This window comes from Schistocerca cancellata, unplaced genomic scaffold (assembly GCF_023864275.1).
Source record: "Schistocerca cancellata isolate TAMUIC-IGC-003103 unplaced genomic scaffold, iqSchCanc2.1 HiC_scaffold_749, whole genome shotgun sequence".
Lineage (NCBI taxonomy): Eukaryota > Metazoa > Arthropoda > Insecta > Orthoptera > Acrididae > Schistocerca > Schistocerca cancellata.
In genome coordinates, this window is record NW_026046760.1 from 112,568 (window position 1) to 131,448 (window position 18,881).

Here is an 18,881-nt window from a genome sequence, read left to right on the forward strand (position 1 = left end):
CGGGAGTAAGCTTTCATTGTTTTTATTATTGCGGGCTTCGCGCAGTTTAGCCACCAATTCAGCGCCGTACCGTACAAGTGGAACTTCCTTTCACATTCTGCCCAAGTGGTATGGAAGGCAGCGTGACATCCAGGATCCGAAAGATGAGCAACGTTTAGCTTCCACTGACCTCTCGCCCTGTAAGTGCCTTGTTTCTCTAAATTTATCGTACATATGTACGCGATATGATCAGAGAAAATAGTGGGCCATAGCTCGGACTGTAAAACGTGCCGCCGTAAATTGGACGTTGCGTAAATCCTGTCGATACGACTGGCAGAATGGCTGGTGATATAGGTGAAACCGAGCTGATCACCATGTTTTAGTTCCCAAGTATCTAACAGATGGAATTCTCTGACGATGTCCTCCAGCTCCAGAGATTTGTTAAAATTTGGCGTCTGATCTTTGGGACTCAGCACGCAATTAAAGTCACCCGCAAATATTATTTGTTCAAATCGCACCGCGAAAAGGGGGGCGATGTCCTCCTTGAAAAAGTCGGCCCTGCGGCGCTTGTTTCCGGTTCCTGACGGGGCATATATGTTGATAAACCTGGCGTTGTTTATCGTGACAGCAAGACCTCTACTGTTCGGCAGTTTCGTCACGTCGGTAAGTAGGATCCCCTCTTTAGTCATAATCGCTGTGCCGAGGCTATTGTCAGTGCCAGGATTGATGACGGCGTTGTAGCCAGTGATGTCGTCCAAACGGATAGCCGTTACTTCTTGCAGCATTAAGATGTCAACATCAGCGGCGTACAGAAAATCTTGGAGATTTCTCAGGTTGAGGATGCTGCTAATTTTATTTATATTCAAGGTCGCAATTCTGTACGCCTGCAAGGATGTCATGTCGACAATACCGCGTCAGGTGGGATACTATTTGCCAGGTGAAACGGGTGTGTGCTCTACTTAGAAGAAGTCGGCATCATCATCTTCTGCACGAGCGTCTTTGATGGAGGTTTGTGGCAGGGTGGACGCATCTTGTCGACGGTCGGGTGCCGTCCGTCCTGAACGTTGTGGTACGTCTGCCATCTCTGCATCATGGTGTTGCTCCTCCATGTCATCCGCCCAATCTCGCGTGCACGTAACTTCCCGCGTGTCCGTTTGTGGTACAGGTGGAGGGTCCTTCGGACTAGCTGTACCGTCCGGAATGTGGATTCCACGGTCGGGTTCAGTGCCCTCATTTCGGGTCTTCTTCTTTGTTGTTCGATCGTCCAGAGGAGTTACCTGTGTCGTCTCCGCCAGTTCTTGGCCTATCTGTTGCGCCTTTTCACGCAGGATTGGCGAGATTTCCGCTGCTCCCTGTCGAGCTATGCGACGTTTTTTCCGTTTCTTCGGTGAAACAGTTATAGGCTGCTGGTCATTATCCTCCGACGTGACAGCCATGTCCTCTTTGTGTTGCCCGACTTCTTCGAGTGGTTTGCACATGCCTGCTTCTGCCGTCTTAGCCTGGTCTTGTTCTGCACGTCTGTCAGTTTCCTCGTCTTGTGAATGCGCTGGACCTGTAGCTTTTGTGTTGCTAATATCCATGGCTACGTTACCATCGGGAACGTCGGCATAAGCAGCTACCGCCCTGTCGAAACAAATGTCTGGGGCGACGTCACTGCGAATTGCGGCGGCGTACGTCACGGGTAGCATGGCCATCTGACTAGGCGGGTCTCGCTCCCCAGTCGGCAGTTGCGTCACACGCCGTTGAACACACTGCGCGCGGACGTGTTGGGTCGAACCACAACCCGAGCAGGTTCTCGGCTGTCCATCGTAAATGATGATCGCTCGATATCCACCAATCCAGAGATACGAGGGGATATGTTTCAACATGTCAATCTTAACTTGCCTGACCCCATTTAATACTGGATACTTGTGCAAGCTAGACCATTTTTCGGCGACATTGCTGATAATGGTGCCATAGTCTCTCAGTTTGTTGTTAATCTCCTCGGGCGTTATTTCAAAGGGGAGCTCAAAGATTCGAATCGTTCTTATTCCCATCCCGGCACGCGAAACCGTGACTTGCCCTACATGTCCGTCTGAATGTTTGAATTTTGCCACCCCACCACATGCTTCTACAATTTGGTCGCACTTGTCAGAACTGGATAACTTAAGGAACACAGTCGGACTGACAATCGACAGGTGAATTCCAATCAATTCATCCACTTTGATCTGAAAAGTTTCTTCGATAAATGCCTCAACTTCGTAAGATTTCGGTCGGGCGTAGTTCGGATCGAAAATCAACTTCAAAGTATCGCGTCGCAATGTCTGCTCCATTTTGTCATTCTAGAATGTGATCGTGGACTATGACTAACGCAGAAAGCGCGGACTCACCACACAGCGCCGGCCGCGCGCAGCGACGACGTAAACACCGCAACAGCCGCTCCGCACGTCCGCACAGCACGGCCGCCGGCGGCGGAATGCCACTGGGGCTACAGCAGGGTGCTTTCAGTTAGCGGTATTTGCTTTGCTGCCAACCTGTTGTGGCTACAGACCCATCATACGACCGTCACCTGCGGCCATACTGCGACTTTAGCACCTGGCTACGGATGCTTCATACGATTCTTGCTTCATATGCTACACTTACAAGCATATCAACCGCTTGTCATCACCGAAAAATTGCAGAAAAACGCGCGCCTTGCCTTCTGCTACCTGTCCAACAGCGAGGGCAGATGTGTGGCAAGCTCTAAGCTATGCAGGCGCACCGTGGCCGAGCAGCTGGAGGAGAGATGCCTTCCTTGGCAGCTCCCTGCAGAGTGCGGAAGACCAGAGTGGCCGCGCCGCCGTTGTCAGTGGACGACACGCAGTTGCCGAGCCACGGAGAACACGTTGCTCTGCGATGTGTACCCGCCTCATATGACGAAAGGCGACCAGTGGCCCTGTGGCGCAACGGATAACGCGTCTGACTACGGATCAGAAGATTCCAGGTTCGAATCCTGGCAGGGTCGGCATTTTGTTAGTTGCGGGCGCGTAGCTAGGCAGTGCATTCGAATGTTTCCACCTGCGTGGAGTGCAATGTCAATCCTGAGCATCTCGCAGCTGCATCTCGAGACGATCGTGGTAAATATCGCTTCGTGCAAGCGTCAGCGTAGCGTCAGTCGAGCAAAGTCGAGACAAGTCAAGCTGAGAGATGTTGCATAGTTAATTAAACGGTACGCGACGCAGACAACGCTTTTCCAAGTGTCGCACGTCACGCAGCAGAGTGGCGCAGTGGAAGCGTGCTGGGCCCATAACCCAGAGGTCCGTGGATCGAAACCACGCTCTGCTAAAATTATTCTTTTTCTTGGGTGCTTCGAGCTCGATCATTAAGCCTGGGGTGCGCTGACTCAGCGTCAACAGCAAACCCTGTAAGTTCTGAAACGACGACGACGTCGTGTGGAGAATACGAGAAACACTTCCTAAGACGCAGAGTTTCTTACGATTCTGCAGCAACTACATTTCTCGATCACAACGTTAATGTCTTTTCGGGCCACACGTGCAACTTTCGCGATATAAAAATAGCACGTCCCCGGCGGGGAATCGAACCCCGGTCTCCCGCGTGACAGGCGGGGATACTAACCACTATACTACCGAGGAATACGCAATCGGTACGCACAACGCACGCACACTTATGCTTCTCAAGTAGGTGATTCATCTCAAATCTAGCGTCCCGATGCTTTCAGAGTCAGCTGCTACGAAATAAAAGTATGCCCCAGGTGAGGCTCGAACTCACAACCCCGGCATTGCTCACGGCTACTGCCTTATAAGTACCGTGCGCTAACCAATTGCGCCACTGGGGCTACAGCAGGGTGCTTTCAGTTAGCGGTATTTGCTTTGCTGCCAACCTGTTGTGGCTACAGACCCATCATACGACCGTCACCTGCGGCCATACTGCGACTTTAGCACCTGGCTACGGATGCTTCATACGATTCTTGCTTCATATGCTACACTTACAAGCATATCAACCGCTTGTCATCACCGAAAAATTGCAGAAAAACGCGCGCCTTGCCTTCTGCTACCTGTCCAACAGCGAGGGCAGATGTGTGGCAAGCTCTAAGCTATGCAGGCGCACCGTGGCCGAGCAGCTGGAGGAGAGATGCCTTCCTTGGCAGCTCCCTGCAGAGTGCGGAAGACCAGAGTGGCCGCGCCGCCGTTGTCAGTGGACGACACGCAGTTGCCGAGCCACGGAGAACACGTTGCGCTGCGATGCGTACCCGCCTCATATGACGAAAGGCGACCAGTGGCCCTGTGGCGCAACGGATAACGCGTCTGACTACGGATCAGAAGATTCCAGGTTCGAATCCTGGCAGGGTCGGCATTTTGTTAGTTGCGGGCGCGTAGCTAGGCAGTGCATTCGAATGTTTCCTCCTGCGTGGAGTGCAATGTCAATCCTGAGCATCTCGCAGCTGCATCTCGAGACGATCGTGGTAAATATCGCTTCGTGCAAGCGTCAGCGTAGCGTCAGTCGAGCAAAGTCGAGACAAGTCAAGCTGAGAGATGTTGCACAGTTAATTAAACGGTACGCGACGCAGACAACGCTTTTCCAAGTGTCGCACGTCACGCAGCAGAGTGGCGCAGTGGAAGCGTGCTGGGCCCATAACCCAGAGGTCCGTGGATCGAAACCACGCTCTGCTAAAATTATTCTTTTTCTTGGGTGCTTCGAGCTCGATCATTAAGCCTGGGGTGCGCTGACTCAGCGTCAACAGCAAACCCTGTAAGTTCTGAAACGACGACGACGTCGTGTGGAGAATACGAGAAACACTTCCTAAGACGCAGAGTTTCTTACGATTCTGCAGCAACTACATTTCTCGATCACAACGTTAATGTCTTTTCGGGCCACACGTGCAACTTTCGCGATATAAAAATCGCACCTCCCCGGCGGGGAATCGAACCCCGGTCTCCCGCGTGACAGGCGGGGATACTAACCACTATACTACCGAGGAATACGCAATCGGTACGCACAACGCACGCACACTTATGCTTCTCAAGTAGGTGATTCATCTCAAATCTAGCGTCCCGATGCTTTCAGAGTCAGCTGCTACGAAATAAAAGTATGCCCCAGGTGAGGCTCGAACTCACAACCCCGGCATTGCTCACGGCTACTGCCTTATAAGTACCGTGCGCTAACCAATTGCGCCACTGGGGCTACAGCAGGGTGCTTTCAGTTAGCGGTATTTGCTTTGCTGCCAACCTGTTGTGGCTACAGACCCATCATACGACCGTCACCTGCGGCCATACTGCGACTTTAGCACCTGGCTACGGATGCTTCATACGATTCTTGCTTCATATGCTACACTTACAAGCATATCAACCGCTTGTCATCACCGAAAAATTGCAGAAAAACGCGCGCCTTGCCTTCTGCTACCTGTCCAACAGCGAGGGCAGATGTGTGGCAAGCTCTAAGCAATGCAGGCGCACCGTGGCCGAGCAGCTGGAGGAGAGATGCCTTCCTTGGCAGCTCCCTGCAGAGTGCGGAAGACCAGAGTGGCCGCGCCGCCGTTGTCAGTGGACGACACGCAGTTGCCGAGCCACGGAGAACACGTTGCTCTGCGATGTGTACCCGCCTCATATGACGAAAGGCGACCAGTGGCCCTGTGGCGCAACGGATAACGCGTCTGACTACGGATCAGAAGATTCCAGGTTCGAATCCTGGCAGGGTCGGCATTTTGTTAGTTGCGGGCGCGTAGCTAGGCAGTGCATTCGAATGTTTCCACCTGCGTGGAGTGCAATGTCAATCCTGAGCATCTCGCAGCTGCATCTCGAGACGATCGTGGTAAATATCGCTTCGTGCAAGCGTCAGCGTAGCGTCAGTCGAGCAAAGTCGAGACAAGTCAAGCTGAGAGATGTTGCATAGTTAATTAAACGGTACGCGACGCAGACAACGCTTTTCCAAGTGTCGCACGTCACGCAGCAGAGTGGCGCAGTGGAAGCGTGCTGGGCCCATAACCCAGAGGTCCGTGGATCGAAACCACGCTCTGCTAAAATTATTCTTTTTCTTGGGTGCTTCGAGCTCGATCATTAAGCCTGGGGTGCGCTGACTCAGCGTCAACAGCAAACCCTGTAAGTTCTGAAACGACGACGACGTCGTGTGGAGAATACGAGAAACACTTCCTAAGACGCAGAGTTTCTTACGATTCTGCAGCAACTACATTTCTCGATCACAACGTTAATGTCTTTTCGGGCCACACGTGCAACTTTCGCGATATAAAAATCGCACCTCCCCGGCGGGGAATCGAACCCCGGTCTCCCGCGTGACAGGCGGGGATACTAACCACTATACTACCGAGGAATACGCAATCGGTACGCACAACGCACGCACACTTATGCTTCTCAAGTAGGTGATTCATCTCAAATCTAGCGTCCCGATGCTTTCAGAGTCAGCTGCTACGAAATAAAAGTATGCCCCAGGTGAGGCTCGAACTCAAAACCCCGGCATTGCTTACGGCTACTGCCTTATAAGTACCGTGCGCTAACCAATTGCGCCACTGGGGCTACAGCAGGGTGCTTTCAGTTAGCGGTATTTGCTTTGCTGCCAACCTGTTGTGGCTACAGACCCATCATACGACCGTCACCTGCGGCCATACTGCGACTTTAGCACCTGGCTACGGATGCTTCATACGATTCTTGCTTCATATGCTACACTTACAAGCATATCAACCGCTTGTCATCACCGAAAAATTGCAGAAAAACGCGCGCCTTGCCTTCTGCTACCTGTCCAACAGCGAGGGCAGATGTGTGGCAAGCTCTAAGCTATGCAGGCGCACCGTGGCCGAGCAGCTGGAGGAGAGATGCCTTCCTTGGCAGCTCCCTGCAGAGTGCGGAAGACCAGAGTGGCCGCGCCGCCGTTGTCAGTGGACGACACGCAGTTGCCGAGCCACGGAGAACACGTTGCTCTGCGATGTGTACCCGCCTCATATGACGAAAGGCGACCAGTGGCCCTGTGGCGCAACGGATAACGCGTCTGACTACGGATCAGAAGATTCCAGGTTCGAATCCTGGCAGGGTCGGCATTTTGTTAGTTGCGGGCGCGTAGCTAGGCAGTGCATTCGAATGTTTCCACCTGCGTGGAGTGCAATGTCAATCCTGAGCATCTCGCAGCTGCATCTCGAGACGATCGTGGTAAATATCGCTTCGTGCAAGCGTCAGCGTAGCGTCAGTCGAGCAAAGTCGAGACAAGTCAAGCTGAGAGATGTTGCATAGTTAATTAAACGGTACGCGACGCAGACAACGCTTTTCCAAGTGTCGCACGTCACGCAGCAGAGTGGCGCAGTGGAAGCGTGCTGGGCCCATAACCCAGAGGTCCGTGGATCGAAACCACGCTCTGCTAAAATTATTCTTTTTCTTGGGTGCTTCGAGCTCGATCATTAAGCCTGGGGTGCGCTGACTCAGCGTCAACAGCAAACCCTGTAAGTTCTGAAACGACGACGACGTCGTGTGGAGAATACGAGAAACACTTCCTAAGACGCAGAGTTTCTTACGATTCTGCAGCAACTACATTTCTCGATCACAACGTTAATGTCTTTTCGGGCCACACGTGCAACTTTCGCGATATAAAAATAGCACGTCCCCGGCGGGGAATCGAACCCCGGTCTCCCGCGTGACAGGCGGGGATACTAACCACTATACTACCGAGGAATACGCAATCGGTACGCACAACGCACGCACACTTATGCTTCTCAAGTAGGTGATTCATCTCAAATCTAGCGTCCCGATGCTTTCAGAGTCAGCTGCTACGAAATAAAAGTATGCCCCAGGTGAGGCTCGAACTCACAACCCCGGCATTGCTCACGGCTACTGCCTTATAAGTACCGTGCGCTAACCAATTGCGCCACTGGGGCTACAGCAGGGTGCTTTCAGTTAGCGGTATTTGCTTTGCTGCCAACCTGTTGTGGCTACAGACCCATCATACGACCGTCACCTGCGGCCATACTGCGACTTTAGCACCTGGCTACGGATGCTTCATACGATTCTTGCTTCATATGCTACACTTACAAGCATATCAACCGCTTGTCATCACCGAAAAATTGCAGAAAAACGCGCGCCTTGCCTTCTGCTACCTGTCCAACAGCGAGGGCAGATGTGTGGCAAGCTCTAAGCTATGCAGGCGCACCGTGGCCGAGCAGCTGGAGGAGAGATGCCTTCCTTGGCAGCTCCCTGCAGAGTGCGGAAGACCAGAGTGGCCGCGCCGCCGTTGTCAGTGGACGACACGCAGTTGCCGAGCCACGGAGAACACGTTGCTCTGCGATGTGTACCCGCCTCATATGACGAAAGGCGACCAGTGGCCCTGTGGCGCAACGGATAACGCGTCTGACTACGGATCAGAAGATTCCAGGTTCGAATCCTGGCAGGGTCGGCATTTTGTTAGTTGCGGGCGCGTAGCTAGGCAGTGCATTCGAATGTTTCCACCTGCGTGGAGTGCAATGTCAATCCTGAGCATCTCGCAGCTGCATCTCGAGACGATCGTGGTAAATATCGCTTCGTGCAAGCGTCAGCGTAGCGCCAGTCGAGCAAAGTCGAGACAAGTCAAGCTGAGAGATGTTGCATAGTTAATTAAACGGTACGCGACGCAGACAACGCTTTTCCAAGTGTCGCACGTCACGCAGCAGAGTGGCGCAGTGGAAGCGTGCTGGGCCCATAACCCAGAGGTCCGTGGATCGAAACCACGCTCTGCTAAAATTATTCTTTTTCTTGGGTGCTTCGAGCTCGATCATTAAGCCTGGGGTGCGCTGACTCAGCGTCAACAGCAAACCCTGTAAGTTCTGAAACGACGACGACGTCGTGTGGAGAATACGAGAAACACTTCCTAAGACGCAGAGTTTCTTACGATTCTGCAGCAACTACATTTCTCGATCACAACGTTAATGTCTTTTCGGGCCACACGTGCAACTTTCGCGATATAAAAATAGCACGTCCCCGGCGGGGAATCGAACCCCGGTCTCCCGCGTGACAGGCGGCGATACTAACCACTATACTACCGAGGAATACGCAATCGGTACGCACAACGCACGCACACTTATGCTTCTCAAGTAGGTGATTCATCTCAAATCTAGCGTCCCGATGCTTTCAGAGTCAGCTGCTACGAAATAAAAGTATGCCCCAGGTGAGGCTCGAACTCACAACCCCGGCATTGCTCACGGCTACTGCCTTATAAGTACCGTGCGCTAACCAATTGCGCCACTGGGGCTACAGCAGGGTGCTTTCAGTTAGCGGTATTTGCTTTGCTGCCAACCTGTTGTGGCTACAGACCCATCATACGACCGTCACCTGCGGCCATACTGCGACTTTAGCACCTGGCTACGGATGCTTCATACGATTCTTGCTTCATATGCTACACTTACAAGCATATCAACCGCTTGTCATCACCGAAAAATTGCAGAAAAACGCGCGCCTTGCCTTCTGCTACCTGTCCAACAGCGAGGGCAGATGTGTGGCAAGCTCTAAGCTATGCAGGCGCACCGTGGCCGAGCAGCTGGAGGAGAGATGCCTTCCTTGGCAGCTCCCTGCAGAGTGCGGAAGACCAGAGTGGCCGCGCCGCCGTTGTCAGTGGACGACACGCAGTTGCCGAGCCACGGAGAACACGTTGCTCTGCGATGTGTACCCGCCTCATATGACGAAAGGCGACCAGTGGCCCTGTGGCGCAACGGATAACGCGTCTGACTACGGATCAGAAGATTCCAGGTTCGAATCCTGGCAGGGTCGGCATTTTGTTAGTTGCGGGCGCGTAGCTAGGCAGTGCATTCGAATGTTTCCACCTGCGTGGAGTGCAATGTCAATCCTGAGCATCTCGCAGCTGCATCTCGAGACGATCGTGGTAAATATCGCTTCGTGCAAGCGTCAGCGTAGCGCCAGTCGAGCAAAGTCGAGACAAGTCAAGCTGAGAGATGTTGCATAGTTAATTAAACGGTACGCGACGCAGACAACGCTTTTCCAAGTGTCGCACGTCACGCAGCAGAGTGGCGCAGTGGAAGCGTGCTGGGCCCATAACCCAGAGGTCCGTGGATCGAAACCACGCTCTGCTAAAATTATTCTTTTTCTTGGGTGCTTCGAGCTCGATCATTAAGCCTGGGGTGCGCTGACTCAGCGTCAACAGCAAACCCTGTAAGTTCTGAAACGACGACGACGTCGTGTGGAGAATACGAGAAACACTTCCTAAGACGCAGAGTTTCTTACGATTCTGCAGCAACTACATTTCTCGATCACAACGTTAATGTCTTTTCGGGCCACACGTGCAACTTTCGCGATATAAAAATAGCACGTCCCCGGCGGGGAATCGAACCCCGGTCTCCCGCGTGACAGGCGGGGATACTAACCACTATACTACCGAGGAATACGCAATCGGTACGCACAACGCACGCACACTTATGCTTCTCAAGTAGGTGATTCATCTCAAATCTAGCGTCCCGATGCTTTCAGAGTCAGCTGCTACGAAATAAAAGTATGCCCCAGGTGAGGCTCGAACTCACAACCCCGGCATTGCTCACGGCTACTGCCTTATAAGTACCGTGCGCTAACCAATTGCGCCACTGGGGCTACAGCAGGGTGCTTTCAGTTAGCGGTATTTGCTTTGCTGCCAACCTGTTGTGGCTACAGACCCATCATACGACCGTCACCTGCGGCCATACTGCGACTTTAGCACCTGGCTACGGATGCTTCATACGATTCTTGCTTCATATGCTACACTTACAAGCATATCAACCGCTTGTCATCACCGAAAAATTGCAGAAAAACGCGCGCCTTGCCTTCTGCTACCTGTCCAACAGCGAGGGCAGATGTGTGGCAAGCTCTAAGCTATGCAGGCGCACCGTGGCCGAGCAGCTGGAGGAGAGATGCCTTCCTTGGCAGCTCCCTGCAGAGTGCGGAAGACCAGAGTGGCCGCGCCGCCGTTGTCAGTGGACGACACGCAGTTGCCGAGCCACGGAGAACACGTTGCTCTGCGATGTGTACCCGCCTCATATGACGAAAGGCGACCAGTGGCCCTGTGGCGCAACGGATAACGCGTCTGACTACGGATCAGAAGATTCCAGGTTCGAATCCTGGCAGGGTCGGCATTTTGTTAGTTGCGGGCGCGTAGCTAGGCAGTGCATTCGAATGTTTCCACCTGCGTGGAGTGCAATGTCAATCCTGAGCATCTCGCAGCTGCATCTCGAGACGATCGTGGTAAATATCGCTTCGTGCAAGCGTCAGCGTAGCGCCAGTCGAGCAAAGTCGAGACAAGTCAAGCTGAGAGATGTTGCACAGTTAATTAAACGGTACGCGACGCAGACAACGCTTTTCCAAGTGTCGCACGTCACGCAGCAGAGTGGCGCAGTGGAAGCGTGCTGGGCCCATAACCCAGAGGTCCGTGGATCGAAACCACGCTCTGCTAAAATTATTCTTTTTCTTGGGTGCTTCGAGCTCGATCATTAAGCCTGGGGTGCGCTGACTCAGCGTCAACAGCAAACCCTGTAAGTTCTGAAACGACGACGACGTCGTGTGGAGAATACGAGAAACACTTCCTAAGACGCAGAGTTTCTTACGATTCTGCAGCAACTACATTTCTCGATCACAACGTTAATGTCTTTTCGGGCCACACGTGCAACTTTCGCGATATAAAAATCGCACCTCCCCGGCGGGGAATCGAACCCCGGTCTCCCGCGTGACAGGCGGGGATACTAACCACTATACTACCGAGGAATACGCAATCGGTACGCACAACGCACGCACACTTATGCTTCTCAAGTAGGTGATTCATCTCAAATCTAGCGTCCCGATGCTTTCAGAGTCAGCTGCTACGAAATAAAAGTATGCCCCAGGTGAGGCTCGAACTCACAACCCCGGCATTGCTCACGGCTACTGCCTTATAAGTACCGTGCGCTAACCAATTGCGCCACTGGGGCTACAGCAGGGTGCTTTCAGTTAGCGGTATTTGCTTTGCTGCCAACCTGTTGTGGCTACAGACCCATCATACGACCGTCACCTGCGGCCATACTGCGACTTTAGCACCTGGCTACGGATGCTTCATACGATTCTTGCTTCATATGCTACACTTACAAGCATATCAACCGCTTGTCATCACCGAAAAATTGCAGAAAAACGCGCGCCTTGCCTTCTGCTACCTGTCCAACAGCGAGGGCAGATGTGTGGCAAGCTCTAAGCAATGCAGGCGCACCGTGGCCGAGCAGCTGGAGGAGAGATGCCTTCCTTGGCAGCTCCCTGCAGAGTGCGGAAGACCAGAGTGGCCGCGCCGCCGTTGTCAGTGGACGACACGCAGTTGCCGAGCCACGGAGAACACGTTGCTCTGCGATGTGTACCCGCCTCATATGACGAAAGGCGACCAGTGGCCCTGTGGCGCAACGGATAACGCGTCTGACTACGGATCAGAAGATTCCAGGTTCGAATCCTGGCAGGGTCGGCATTTTGTTAGTTGCGGGCGCGTAGCTAGGCAGTGCATTCGAATGTTTCCACCTGCGTGGAGTGCAATGTCAATCCTGAGCATCTCGCAGCTGCATCTCGAGACGATCGTGGTAAATATCGCTTCGTGCAAGCGTCAGCGTAGCGTCAGTCGAGCAAAGTCGAGACAAGTCAAGCTGAGAGATGTTGCATAGTTAATTAAACGGTACGCGACGCAGACAACGCTTTTCCAAGTGTCGCACGTCACGCAGCAGAGTGGCGCAGTGGAAGCGTGCTGGGCCCATAACCCAGAGGTCCGTGGATCGAAACCACGCTCTGCTAAAATTATTCTTTTTCTTGGGTGCTTCGAGCTCGATCATTAAGCCTGGGGTGCGCTGACTCAGCGTCAACAGCAAACCCTGTAAGTTCTGAAACGACGACGACGTCGTGTGGAGAATACGAGAAACACTTCCTAAGACGCAGAGTTTCTTACGATTCTGCAGCAACTACATTTCTCGATCACAACGTTAATGTCTTTTCGGGCCACACGTGCAACTTTCGCGATATAAAAATCGCACCTCCCCGGCGGGGAATCGAACCCCGGTCTCCCGCGTGACAGGCGGGGATACTAACCACTATACTACCGAGGAATACGCAATCGGTACGCACAACGCACGCACACTTATGCTTCTCAAGTAGGTGATTCATCTCAAATCTAGCGTCCCGATGCTTTCAGAGTCAGCTGCTACGAAATAAAAGTATGCCCCAGGTGAGGCTCGAACTCAAAACCCCGGCATTGCTTACGGCTACTGCCTTATAAGTACCGTGCGCTAACCAATTGCGCCACTGGGGCTACAGCAGGGTGCTTTCAGTTAGCGGTATTTGCTTTGCTGCCAACCTGTTGTGGCTACAGACCCATCATACGACCGTCACCTGCGGCCATACTGCGACTTTAGCACCTGGCTACGGATGCTTCATACGATTCTTGCTTCATATGCTACACTTACAAGCATATCAACCGCTTGTCATCACCGAAAAATTGCAGAAAAACGCGCGCCTTGCCTTCTGCTACCTGTCCAACAGCGAGGGCAGATGTGTGGCAAGCTCTAAGCTATGCAGGCGCACCGTGGCCGAGCAGCTGGAGGAGAGATGCCTTCCTTGGCAGCTCCCTGCAGAGTGCGGAAGACCAGAGTGGCCGCGCCGCCGTTGTCAGTGGACGACACGCAGTTGCCGAGCCACGGAGAACACGTTGCTCTGCGATGTGTACCCGCCTCATATGACGAAAGGCGACCAGTGGCCCTGTGGCGCAACGGATAACGCGTCTGACTACGGATCAGAAGATTCCAGGTTCGAATCCTGGCAGGGTCGGCATTTTGTTAGTTGCGGGCGCGTAGCTAGGCAGTGCATTCGAATGTTTCCACCTGCGTGGAGTGCAATGTCAATCCTGAGCATCTCGCAGCTGCATCTCGAGACGATCGTGGTAAATATCGCTTCGTGCAAGCGTCAGCGTAGCGTCAGTCGAGCAAAGTCGAGACAAGTCAAGCTGAGAGATGTTGCATAGTTAATTAAACGGTACGCGACGCAGACAACGCTTTTCCAAGTGTCGCACGTCACGCAGCAGAGTGGCGCAGTGGAAGCGTGCTGGGCCCATAACCCAGAGGTCCGTGGATCGAAACCACGCTCTGCTAAAATTATTCTTTTTCTTGGGTGCTTCGAGCTCGATCATTAAGCCTGGGGTGCGCTGACTCAGCGTCAACAGCAAACCCTGTAAGTTCTGAAACGACGACGACGTCGTGTGGAGAATACGAGAAACACTTCCTAAGACGCAGAGTTTCTTACGATTCTGCAGCAACTACATTTCTCGATCACAACGTTAATGTCTTTTCGGGCCACACGTGCAACTTTCGCGATATAAAAATAGCACGTCCCCGGCGGGGAATCGAACCCCGGTCTCCCGCGTGACAGGCGGGGATACTAACCACTATACTACCGAGGAATACGCAATCGGTACGCACAACGCACGCACACTTATGCTTCTCAAGTAGGTGATTCATCTCAAATCTAGCGTCCCGATGCTTTCAGAGTCAGCTGCTACGAAATAAAAGTATGCCCCAGGTGAGGCTCGAACTCACAACCCCGGCATTGCTCACGGCTACTGCCTTATAAGTACCGTGCGCTAACCAATTGCGCCACTGGGGCTACAGCAGGGTGCTTTCAGTTAGCGGTATTTGCTTTGCTGCCAACCTGTTGTGGCTACAGACCCATCATACGACCGTCACCTGCGGCCATACTGCGACTTTAGCACCTGGCTACGGATGCTTCATACGATTCTTGCTTCATATGCTACACTTACAAGCATATCAACCGCTTGTCATCACCGAAAAATTGCAGAAAAACGCGCGCCTTGCCTTCTGCTACCTGTCCAACAGCGAGGGCAGATGTGTGGCAAGCTCTAAGCTATGCAGGCGCACCGTGGCCGAGCAGCTGGAGGAGAGATGCCTTCCTTGGCAGCTCCCTGCAGAGTGCGGAAGACCAGAGTGGCCGCGCCGCCGTTGTCAGTGGACGACACGCAGTTGCCGAGCCACGGAGAACACGTTGCTCTGCGATGTGTACCCGCCTCATATGACGAAAGGCGACCAGTGGCCCTGTGGCGCAACGGATAACGCGTCTGACTACGGATCAGAAGATTCCAGGTTCGAATCCTGGCAGGGTCGGCATTTTGTTAGTTGCGGGCGCGTAGCTAGGCAGTGCATTCGAATGTTTCCACCTGCGTGGAGTGCAATGTCAATCCTGAGCATCTCGCAGCTGCATCTCGAGACGATCGTGGTAAATATCGCTTCGTGCAAGCGTCAGCGTAGCGCCAGTCGAGCAAAGTCGAGACAAGTCAAGCTGAGAGATGTTGCATAGTTAATTAAACGGTACGCGACGCAGACAACGCTTTTCCAAGTGTCGCACGTCACGCAGCAGAGTGGCGCAGTGGAAGCGTGCTGGGCCCATAACCCAGAGGTCCGTGGATCGAAACCACGCTCTGCTAAAATTATTCTTTTTCTTGGGTGCTTCGAGCTCGATCATTAAGCCTGGGGTGCGCTGACTCAGCGTCAACAGCAAACCCTGTAAGTTCTGAAACGACGACGACGTCGTGTGGAGAATACGAGAAACACTTCCTAAGACGCAGAGTTTCTTACGATTCTGCAGCAACTACATTTCTCGATCACAACGTTAATGTCTTTTCGGGCCACACGTGCAACTTTCGCGATATAAAAATAGCACGTCCCCGGCGGGGAATCGAACCCCGGTCTCCCGCGTGACAGGCGGCGATACTAACCACTATACTACCGAGGAATACGCAATCGGTACGCACAACGCACGCACACTTATGCTTCTCAAGTAGGTGATTCATCTCAAATCTAGCGTCCCGATGCTTTCAGAGTCAGCTGCTACGAAATAAAAGTATGCCCCAGGTGAGGCTCGAACTCACAACCCCGGCATTGCTCACGGCTACTGCCTTATAAGTACCGTGCGCTAACCAATTGCGCCACTGGGGCTACAGCAGGGTGCTTTCAGTTAGCGGTATTTGCTTTGCTGCCAACCTGTTGTGGCTACAGACCCATCATACGACCGTCACCTGCGGCCATACTGCGACTTTAGCACCTGGCTACGGATGCTTCATACGATTCTTGCTTCATATGCTACACTTACAAGCATATCAACCGCTTGTCATCACCGAAAAATTGCAGAAAAACGCGCGCCTTGCCTTCTGCTACCTGTCCAACAGCGAGGGCAGATGTGTGGCAAGCTCTAAGCTATGCAGGCGCACCGTGGCCGAGCAGCTGGAGGAGAGATGCCTTCCTTGGCAGCTCCCTGCAGAGTGCGGAAGACCAGAGTGGCCGCGCCGCCGTTGTCAGTGGACGACACGCAGTTGCCGAGCCACGGAGAACACGTTGCTCTGCGATGTGTACCCGCCTCATATGACGAAAGGCGACCAGTGGCCCTGTGGCGCAACGGATAACGCGTCTGACTACGGATCAGAAGATTCCAGGTTCGAATCCTGGCAGGGTCGGCATTTTGTTAGTTGCGGGCGCGTAGCTAGGCAGTGCATTCGAATGTTTCCACCTGCGTGGAGTGCAATGTCAATCCTGAGCATCTCGCAGCTGCATCTCGAGACGATCGTGGTAAATATCGCTTCGTGCAAGCGTCAGCGTAGCGCCAGTCGAGCAAAGTCGAGACAAGTCAAGCTGAGAGATGTTGCATAGTTAATTAAACGGTACGCGACGCAGACAACGCTTTTCCAAGTGTCGCACGTCACGCAGCAGAGTGGCGCAGTGGAAGCGTGCTGGGCCCATAACCCAGAGGTCCGTGGATCGAAACCACGCTCTGCTAAAATTATTCTTTTTCTTGGGTGCTTCGAGCTCGATCATTAAGCCTGGGGTGCGCTGACTCAGCGTCAACAGCAAACCCTGTAAGTTCTGAAACGACGACGACGTCGTGTGGAGAATACGAGAAACACTTCCTAAGACGCAGAGTTTCTTACGATTCTGCAGCAACTACATTTCTCGATCACAACGTTAATGTCTTTTCGGGCCACACGTGCAACTTTCGCGATATAAAAATCGCACCTCCCCGGCGGGGAATCGAACCCCGGTCTCCCGCGTGACAGGCGGGGATACTAACCACTATACTACCGAGGAATACGCAATCGGTACGCACAACGCACGCACACTTATGCTTCTCAAGTAGGTGATTCATCTCAAATCTAGCGTCCCGATGCTTTCAGAGTCAGCTGCTACGAAATAAAAGTATGCCCCAGGTGAGGCTCGAACTCACAACCCCGGCATTGCTCACGGCTACTGCCTTATAAGTACCGTGCGCTAACCAATTGCGCCACTGGGGCTACAGCAGGGTGCTTTCAGTTAGCGGTATTTGCTTTGCTGCCAACCTGTTGTGGCTACAGACCCATCATACGACCGTCACCTGCGGCCATACTGCGACTTTAGCACCTGGCTACGGATGCTTCATACGATTCTTGCTTCATATGCTACACTTACAAGCATATCAACCGCTTGTCATCACCGAAAAATTGCAGAAAAACGCGCGCCTTGCCTTCTGCTACCTGTCCAACAGCGAGGGCAGATGTGTGGCAAGCTCTAAGCAATGCAGGCGCACCGTGGCCGAGCAGCTGGAGGAGAGATGCCTTCCTTGGCAGCTCCCTGCAGAGTGCGGAAGACCAGAGTGGCCGCGCCGCCGTTGTCAGTGGACGACACGCAGTTGCCGAGCCACGGAGAACACGTTGCTCTGCGATGTGTACCCGCCTCATATGACGAAAGGCGACCAGTGGCCCTGTGGCGCAACGGATAACGCGTCTGACTACGGATCAGAAGATTCCAGGTTCGAATCCTGGCAGGGTCGGCATTTTGTTAGTTGCGGGCGCGTAGCTAGGCAGTGCATTCGAATGTTTCCACCTGCGTGGAGTGCAATGTCAATCCTGAGCATCTCGCAGCTGCATCTCGAGACGATCGTGGTAAATATCGCTTCGTGCAAGCGTCAGCGTAGCGTCAGTCGAGCAAAGTCGAGACAAGTCAAGCTGAGAGATGTTGCATAGTTAATTAAACGGTACGCGACGCAGACAACGCTTTTCCAAGTGTCGCACGTCACGCAGCAGAGTGGCGCAGTGGAAGCGTGCTGGGCCCATAACCCAGAGGTCCGTGGATCGAAACCACGCTCTGCTAAAATTATTCTTTTTCTTGGGTGCTTCGAGCTCGATCATTAAGCCTGGGGTGCGCTGACTCAGCGTCAACAGCAAACCCTGTAAGTTCTGAAACGACGACGACGTCGTGTGGAGAATACGAGAAACACTTCCTAAGACGCAGAGTTTCTTACGATTCTGCAGCAACTACATTTCTCGATCACAACGTTAATGTCTTTTCGGGCCACACGTGCAACTTTCGCGATATAAAAATCGCACCTCCCCGGCGGGGAATCGAACCCCGGTCTCCCGCGTGACAGGCGGGGATACTAACCACTATACTACCGAGGAATACGCAATCGGTACGCACAACGCACGCACACTTATGCTTCTCAAGTAGGTGATTCATCTCAAATCTAGCGTCCCGATGCTTTCAGAGTCAGCTGCTACGAAATAAAAGTATGCCCCAGGTGAGGCTCGAACTCAAAACCCCGGCATTGCTTACGGCTACTGCCTTATAAGTACCGTGCGCTAACCAATTGCGCCACTGGGGCTACAGCAGGGTGCTTTCAGTTAGCGGTATTTGCTTTGCTGCCAACCTGTTGTGGCTACAGACCCATCATACGACCGTCACCTGCGGCCATACTGCGACTTTAGCACCTGGCTACGGATGCTTCATACGATTCTTGCTTCATATGCTACACTTACAAGCATATCAACCGCTTGTCATCACCGAAAAATTGCAGAAAAACGCGCGCCTTGCCTTCTGCTACCTGTCCAACAGCGAGGGCAGATGTGTGGCAAGCTCTAAGCTATGCAGGCGCACCGTGGCCGAG

At 53.1% G+C, this 18,881-nt stretch overlaps 48 non-coding genes across 48 annotated transcripts; 24 read left to right on the plus strand and 24 right to left on the minus strand.

Annotated features, from left to right (window-relative positions):
• Positions 1-2,889: 2,889 nt before the first annotated feature.
• Trnar-acg (transfer RNA arginine (anticodon ACG)) lies at positions 2,890-2,962 on the plus strand. Its single transcript has one exon. It is a non-coding gene; the product is annotated as a tRNA-Arg (tRNA).
• A 248-nt stretch (positions 2,963-3,210) lies between these two features.
• Positions 3,211-3,282, plus strand: Trnam-cau (transfer RNA methionine (anticodon CAU)). The gene has a single exon. It is a non-coding gene; the product is annotated as a tRNA-Met (tRNA).
• A 236-nt stretch (positions 3,283-3,518) lies between these two features.
• Trnad-guc (transfer RNA aspartic acid (anticodon GUC)) lies at positions 3,519-3,590 on the minus strand. The gene has a single exon. It is a non-coding gene; the product is annotated as a tRNA-Asp (tRNA).
• A 111-nt stretch (positions 3,591-3,701) lies between these two features.
• Positions 3,702-3,793, minus strand: Trnai-uau (transfer RNA isoleucine (anticodon UAU)). The gene is given in 2 exon segments: positions 3,702-3,737; positions 3,756-3,793. It is a non-coding gene; the product is annotated as a tRNA-Ile (tRNA).
• Positions 3,794-4,235: 442 nt separating this feature from the next.
• On the plus strand, positions 4,236-4,308 carry Trnar-acg (transfer RNA arginine (anticodon ACG)). The gene has a single exon. It is a non-coding gene; the product is annotated as a tRNA-Arg (tRNA).
• A 248-nt stretch (positions 4,309-4,556) lies between these two features.
• On the plus strand, positions 4,557-4,628 carry Trnam-cau (transfer RNA methionine (anticodon CAU)). Its single transcript has one exon. It is a non-coding gene; the product is annotated as a tRNA-Met (tRNA).
• A 236-nt stretch (positions 4,629-4,864) lies between these two features.
• On the minus strand, positions 4,865-4,936 carry Trnad-guc (transfer RNA aspartic acid (anticodon GUC)). Its single transcript has one exon. It is a non-coding gene; the product is annotated as a tRNA-Asp (tRNA).
• Positions 4,937-5,047: 111 nt separating this feature from the next.
• Trnai-uau (transfer RNA isoleucine (anticodon UAU)) lies at positions 5,048-5,139 on the minus strand. Its single transcript is given in 2 exon segments — positions 5,048-5,083; positions 5,102-5,139. It is a non-coding gene; the product is annotated as a tRNA-Ile (tRNA).
• Positions 5,140-5,581: 442 nt separating this feature from the next.
• Trnar-acg (transfer RNA arginine (anticodon ACG)) lies at positions 5,582-5,654 on the plus strand. Its single transcript has one exon. It is a non-coding gene; the product is annotated as a tRNA-Arg (tRNA).
• A 248-nt stretch (positions 5,655-5,902) lies between these two features.
• Positions 5,903-5,974, plus strand: Trnam-cau (transfer RNA methionine (anticodon CAU)). The gene has a single exon. It is a non-coding gene; the product is annotated as a tRNA-Met (tRNA).
• Positions 5,975-6,210: 236 nt separating this feature from the next.
• On the minus strand, positions 6,211-6,282 carry Trnad-guc (transfer RNA aspartic acid (anticodon GUC)). The gene has a single exon. It is a non-coding gene; the product is annotated as a tRNA-Asp (tRNA).
• Positions 6,283-6,393: 111 nt separating this feature from the next.
• On the minus strand, positions 6,394-6,485 carry Trnai-uau (transfer RNA isoleucine (anticodon UAU)). Its single transcript is given in 2 exon segments — positions 6,394-6,429; positions 6,448-6,485. It is a non-coding gene; the product is annotated as a tRNA-Ile (tRNA).
• Positions 6,486-6,927: 442 nt separating this feature from the next.
• Positions 6,928-7,000, plus strand: Trnar-acg (transfer RNA arginine (anticodon ACG)). Its single transcript has one exon. It is a non-coding gene; the product is annotated as a tRNA-Arg (tRNA).
• A 248-nt stretch (positions 7,001-7,248) lies between these two features.
• Positions 7,249-7,320, plus strand: Trnam-cau (transfer RNA methionine (anticodon CAU)). Its single transcript has one exon. It is a non-coding gene; the product is annotated as a tRNA-Met (tRNA).
• A 236-nt stretch (positions 7,321-7,556) lies between these two features.
• Positions 7,557-7,628, minus strand: Trnad-guc (transfer RNA aspartic acid (anticodon GUC)). The gene has a single exon. It is a non-coding gene; the product is annotated as a tRNA-Asp (tRNA).
• A 111-nt stretch (positions 7,629-7,739) lies between these two features.
• Trnai-uau (transfer RNA isoleucine (anticodon UAU)) lies at positions 7,740-7,831 on the minus strand. The gene is given in 2 exon segments: positions 7,740-7,775; positions 7,794-7,831. It is a non-coding gene; the product is annotated as a tRNA-Ile (tRNA).
• Positions 7,832-8,273: 442 nt separating this feature from the next.
• Trnar-acg (transfer RNA arginine (anticodon ACG)) lies at positions 8,274-8,346 on the plus strand. The gene has a single exon. It is a non-coding gene; the product is annotated as a tRNA-Arg (tRNA).
• Positions 8,347-8,594: 248 nt separating this feature from the next.
• Trnam-cau (transfer RNA methionine (anticodon CAU)) lies at positions 8,595-8,666 on the plus strand. The gene has a single exon. It is a non-coding gene; the product is annotated as a tRNA-Met (tRNA).
• A 236-nt stretch (positions 8,667-8,902) lies between these two features.
• Trnad-guc (transfer RNA aspartic acid (anticodon GUC)) lies at positions 8,903-8,974 on the minus strand. Its single transcript has one exon. It is a non-coding gene; the product is annotated as a tRNA-Asp (tRNA).
• Positions 8,975-9,085: 111 nt separating this feature from the next.
• On the minus strand, positions 9,086-9,177 carry Trnai-uau (transfer RNA isoleucine (anticodon UAU)). The gene is given in 2 exon segments: positions 9,086-9,121; positions 9,140-9,177. It is a non-coding gene; the product is annotated as a tRNA-Ile (tRNA).
• Positions 9,178-9,619: 442 nt separating this feature from the next.
• Trnar-acg (transfer RNA arginine (anticodon ACG)) lies at positions 9,620-9,692 on the plus strand. The gene has a single exon. It is a non-coding gene; the product is annotated as a tRNA-Arg (tRNA).
• A 248-nt stretch (positions 9,693-9,940) lies between these two features.
• On the plus strand, positions 9,941-10,012 carry Trnam-cau (transfer RNA methionine (anticodon CAU)). Its single transcript has one exon. It is a non-coding gene; the product is annotated as a tRNA-Met (tRNA).
• A 236-nt stretch (positions 10,013-10,248) lies between these two features.
• On the minus strand, positions 10,249-10,320 carry Trnad-guc (transfer RNA aspartic acid (anticodon GUC)). The gene has a single exon. It is a non-coding gene; the product is annotated as a tRNA-Asp (tRNA).
• A 111-nt stretch (positions 10,321-10,431) lies between these two features.
• Positions 10,432-10,523, minus strand: Trnai-uau (transfer RNA isoleucine (anticodon UAU)). The gene is given in 2 exon segments: positions 10,432-10,467; positions 10,486-10,523. It is a non-coding gene; the product is annotated as a tRNA-Ile (tRNA).
• Positions 10,524-10,965: 442 nt separating this feature from the next.
• Positions 10,966-11,038, plus strand: Trnar-acg (transfer RNA arginine (anticodon ACG)). Its single transcript has one exon. It is a non-coding gene; the product is annotated as a tRNA-Arg (tRNA).
• Positions 11,039-11,286: 248 nt separating this feature from the next.
• Trnam-cau (transfer RNA methionine (anticodon CAU)) lies at positions 11,287-11,358 on the plus strand. Its single transcript has one exon. It is a non-coding gene; the product is annotated as a tRNA-Met (tRNA).
• A 236-nt stretch (positions 11,359-11,594) lies between these two features.
• Trnad-guc (transfer RNA aspartic acid (anticodon GUC)) lies at positions 11,595-11,666 on the minus strand. The gene has a single exon. It is a non-coding gene; the product is annotated as a tRNA-Asp (tRNA).
• Positions 11,667-11,777: 111 nt separating this feature from the next.
• On the minus strand, positions 11,778-11,869 carry Trnai-uau (transfer RNA isoleucine (anticodon UAU)). Its single transcript is given in 2 exon segments — positions 11,778-11,813; positions 11,832-11,869. It is a non-coding gene; the product is annotated as a tRNA-Ile (tRNA).
• A 442-nt stretch (positions 11,870-12,311) lies between these two features.
• Positions 12,312-12,384, plus strand: Trnar-acg (transfer RNA arginine (anticodon ACG)). Its single transcript has one exon. It is a non-coding gene; the product is annotated as a tRNA-Arg (tRNA).
• A 248-nt stretch (positions 12,385-12,632) lies between these two features.
• On the plus strand, positions 12,633-12,704 carry Trnam-cau (transfer RNA methionine (anticodon CAU)). Its single transcript has one exon. It is a non-coding gene; the product is annotated as a tRNA-Met (tRNA).
• A 236-nt stretch (positions 12,705-12,940) lies between these two features.
• Trnad-guc (transfer RNA aspartic acid (anticodon GUC)) lies at positions 12,941-13,012 on the minus strand. Its single transcript has one exon. It is a non-coding gene; the product is annotated as a tRNA-Asp (tRNA).
• Positions 13,013-13,123: 111 nt separating this feature from the next.
• Trnai-uau (transfer RNA isoleucine (anticodon UAU)) lies at positions 13,124-13,215 on the minus strand. Its single transcript is given in 2 exon segments — positions 13,124-13,159; positions 13,178-13,215. It is a non-coding gene; the product is annotated as a tRNA-Ile (tRNA).
• Positions 13,216-13,657: 442 nt separating this feature from the next.
• Positions 13,658-13,730, plus strand: Trnar-acg (transfer RNA arginine (anticodon ACG)). The gene has a single exon. It is a non-coding gene; the product is annotated as a tRNA-Arg (tRNA).
• Positions 13,731-13,978: 248 nt separating this feature from the next.
• Positions 13,979-14,050, plus strand: Trnam-cau (transfer RNA methionine (anticodon CAU)). Its single transcript has one exon. It is a non-coding gene; the product is annotated as a tRNA-Met (tRNA).
• A 236-nt stretch (positions 14,051-14,286) lies between these two features.
• Trnad-guc (transfer RNA aspartic acid (anticodon GUC)) lies at positions 14,287-14,358 on the minus strand. Its single transcript has one exon. It is a non-coding gene; the product is annotated as a tRNA-Asp (tRNA).
• Positions 14,359-14,469: 111 nt separating this feature from the next.
• Trnai-uau (transfer RNA isoleucine (anticodon UAU)) lies at positions 14,470-14,561 on the minus strand. Its single transcript is given in 2 exon segments — positions 14,470-14,505; positions 14,524-14,561. It is a non-coding gene; the product is annotated as a tRNA-Ile (tRNA).
• A 442-nt stretch (positions 14,562-15,003) lies between these two features.
• On the plus strand, positions 15,004-15,076 carry Trnar-acg (transfer RNA arginine (anticodon ACG)). Its single transcript has one exon. It is a non-coding gene; the product is annotated as a tRNA-Arg (tRNA).
• Positions 15,077-15,324: 248 nt separating this feature from the next.
• Trnam-cau (transfer RNA methionine (anticodon CAU)) lies at positions 15,325-15,396 on the plus strand. The gene has a single exon. It is a non-coding gene; the product is annotated as a tRNA-Met (tRNA).
• Positions 15,397-15,632: 236 nt separating this feature from the next.
• Positions 15,633-15,704, minus strand: Trnad-guc (transfer RNA aspartic acid (anticodon GUC)). The gene has a single exon. It is a non-coding gene; the product is annotated as a tRNA-Asp (tRNA).
• A 111-nt stretch (positions 15,705-15,815) lies between these two features.
• On the minus strand, positions 15,816-15,907 carry Trnai-uau (transfer RNA isoleucine (anticodon UAU)). The gene is given in 2 exon segments: positions 15,816-15,851; positions 15,870-15,907. It is a non-coding gene; the product is annotated as a tRNA-Ile (tRNA).
• A 442-nt stretch (positions 15,908-16,349) lies between these two features.
• Positions 16,350-16,422, plus strand: Trnar-acg (transfer RNA arginine (anticodon ACG)). Its single transcript has one exon. It is a non-coding gene; the product is annotated as a tRNA-Arg (tRNA).
• A 248-nt stretch (positions 16,423-16,670) lies between these two features.
• Positions 16,671-16,742, plus strand: Trnam-cau (transfer RNA methionine (anticodon CAU)). The gene has a single exon. It is a non-coding gene; the product is annotated as a tRNA-Met (tRNA).
• A 236-nt stretch (positions 16,743-16,978) lies between these two features.
• Trnad-guc (transfer RNA aspartic acid (anticodon GUC)) lies at positions 16,979-17,050 on the minus strand. Its single transcript has one exon. It is a non-coding gene; the product is annotated as a tRNA-Asp (tRNA).
• Positions 17,051-17,161: 111 nt separating this feature from the next.
• On the minus strand, positions 17,162-17,253 carry Trnai-uau (transfer RNA isoleucine (anticodon UAU)). The gene is given in 2 exon segments: positions 17,162-17,197; positions 17,216-17,253. It is a non-coding gene; the product is annotated as a tRNA-Ile (tRNA).
• A 442-nt stretch (positions 17,254-17,695) lies between these two features.
• Trnar-acg (transfer RNA arginine (anticodon ACG)) lies at positions 17,696-17,768 on the plus strand. Its single transcript has one exon. It is a non-coding gene; the product is annotated as a tRNA-Arg (tRNA).
• A 248-nt stretch (positions 17,769-18,016) lies between these two features.
• Trnam-cau (transfer RNA methionine (anticodon CAU)) lies at positions 18,017-18,088 on the plus strand. Its single transcript has one exon. It is a non-coding gene; the product is annotated as a tRNA-Met (tRNA).
• Positions 18,089-18,324: 236 nt separating this feature from the next.
• Trnad-guc (transfer RNA aspartic acid (anticodon GUC)) lies at positions 18,325-18,396 on the minus strand. The gene has a single exon. It is a non-coding gene; the product is annotated as a tRNA-Asp (tRNA).
• Positions 18,397-18,507: 111 nt separating this feature from the next.
• Positions 18,508-18,599, minus strand: Trnai-uau (transfer RNA isoleucine (anticodon UAU)). The gene is given in 2 exon segments: positions 18,508-18,543; positions 18,562-18,599. It is a non-coding gene; the product is annotated as a tRNA-Ile (tRNA).
• Positions 18,600-18,881: the final 282 nt, after the last annotated feature.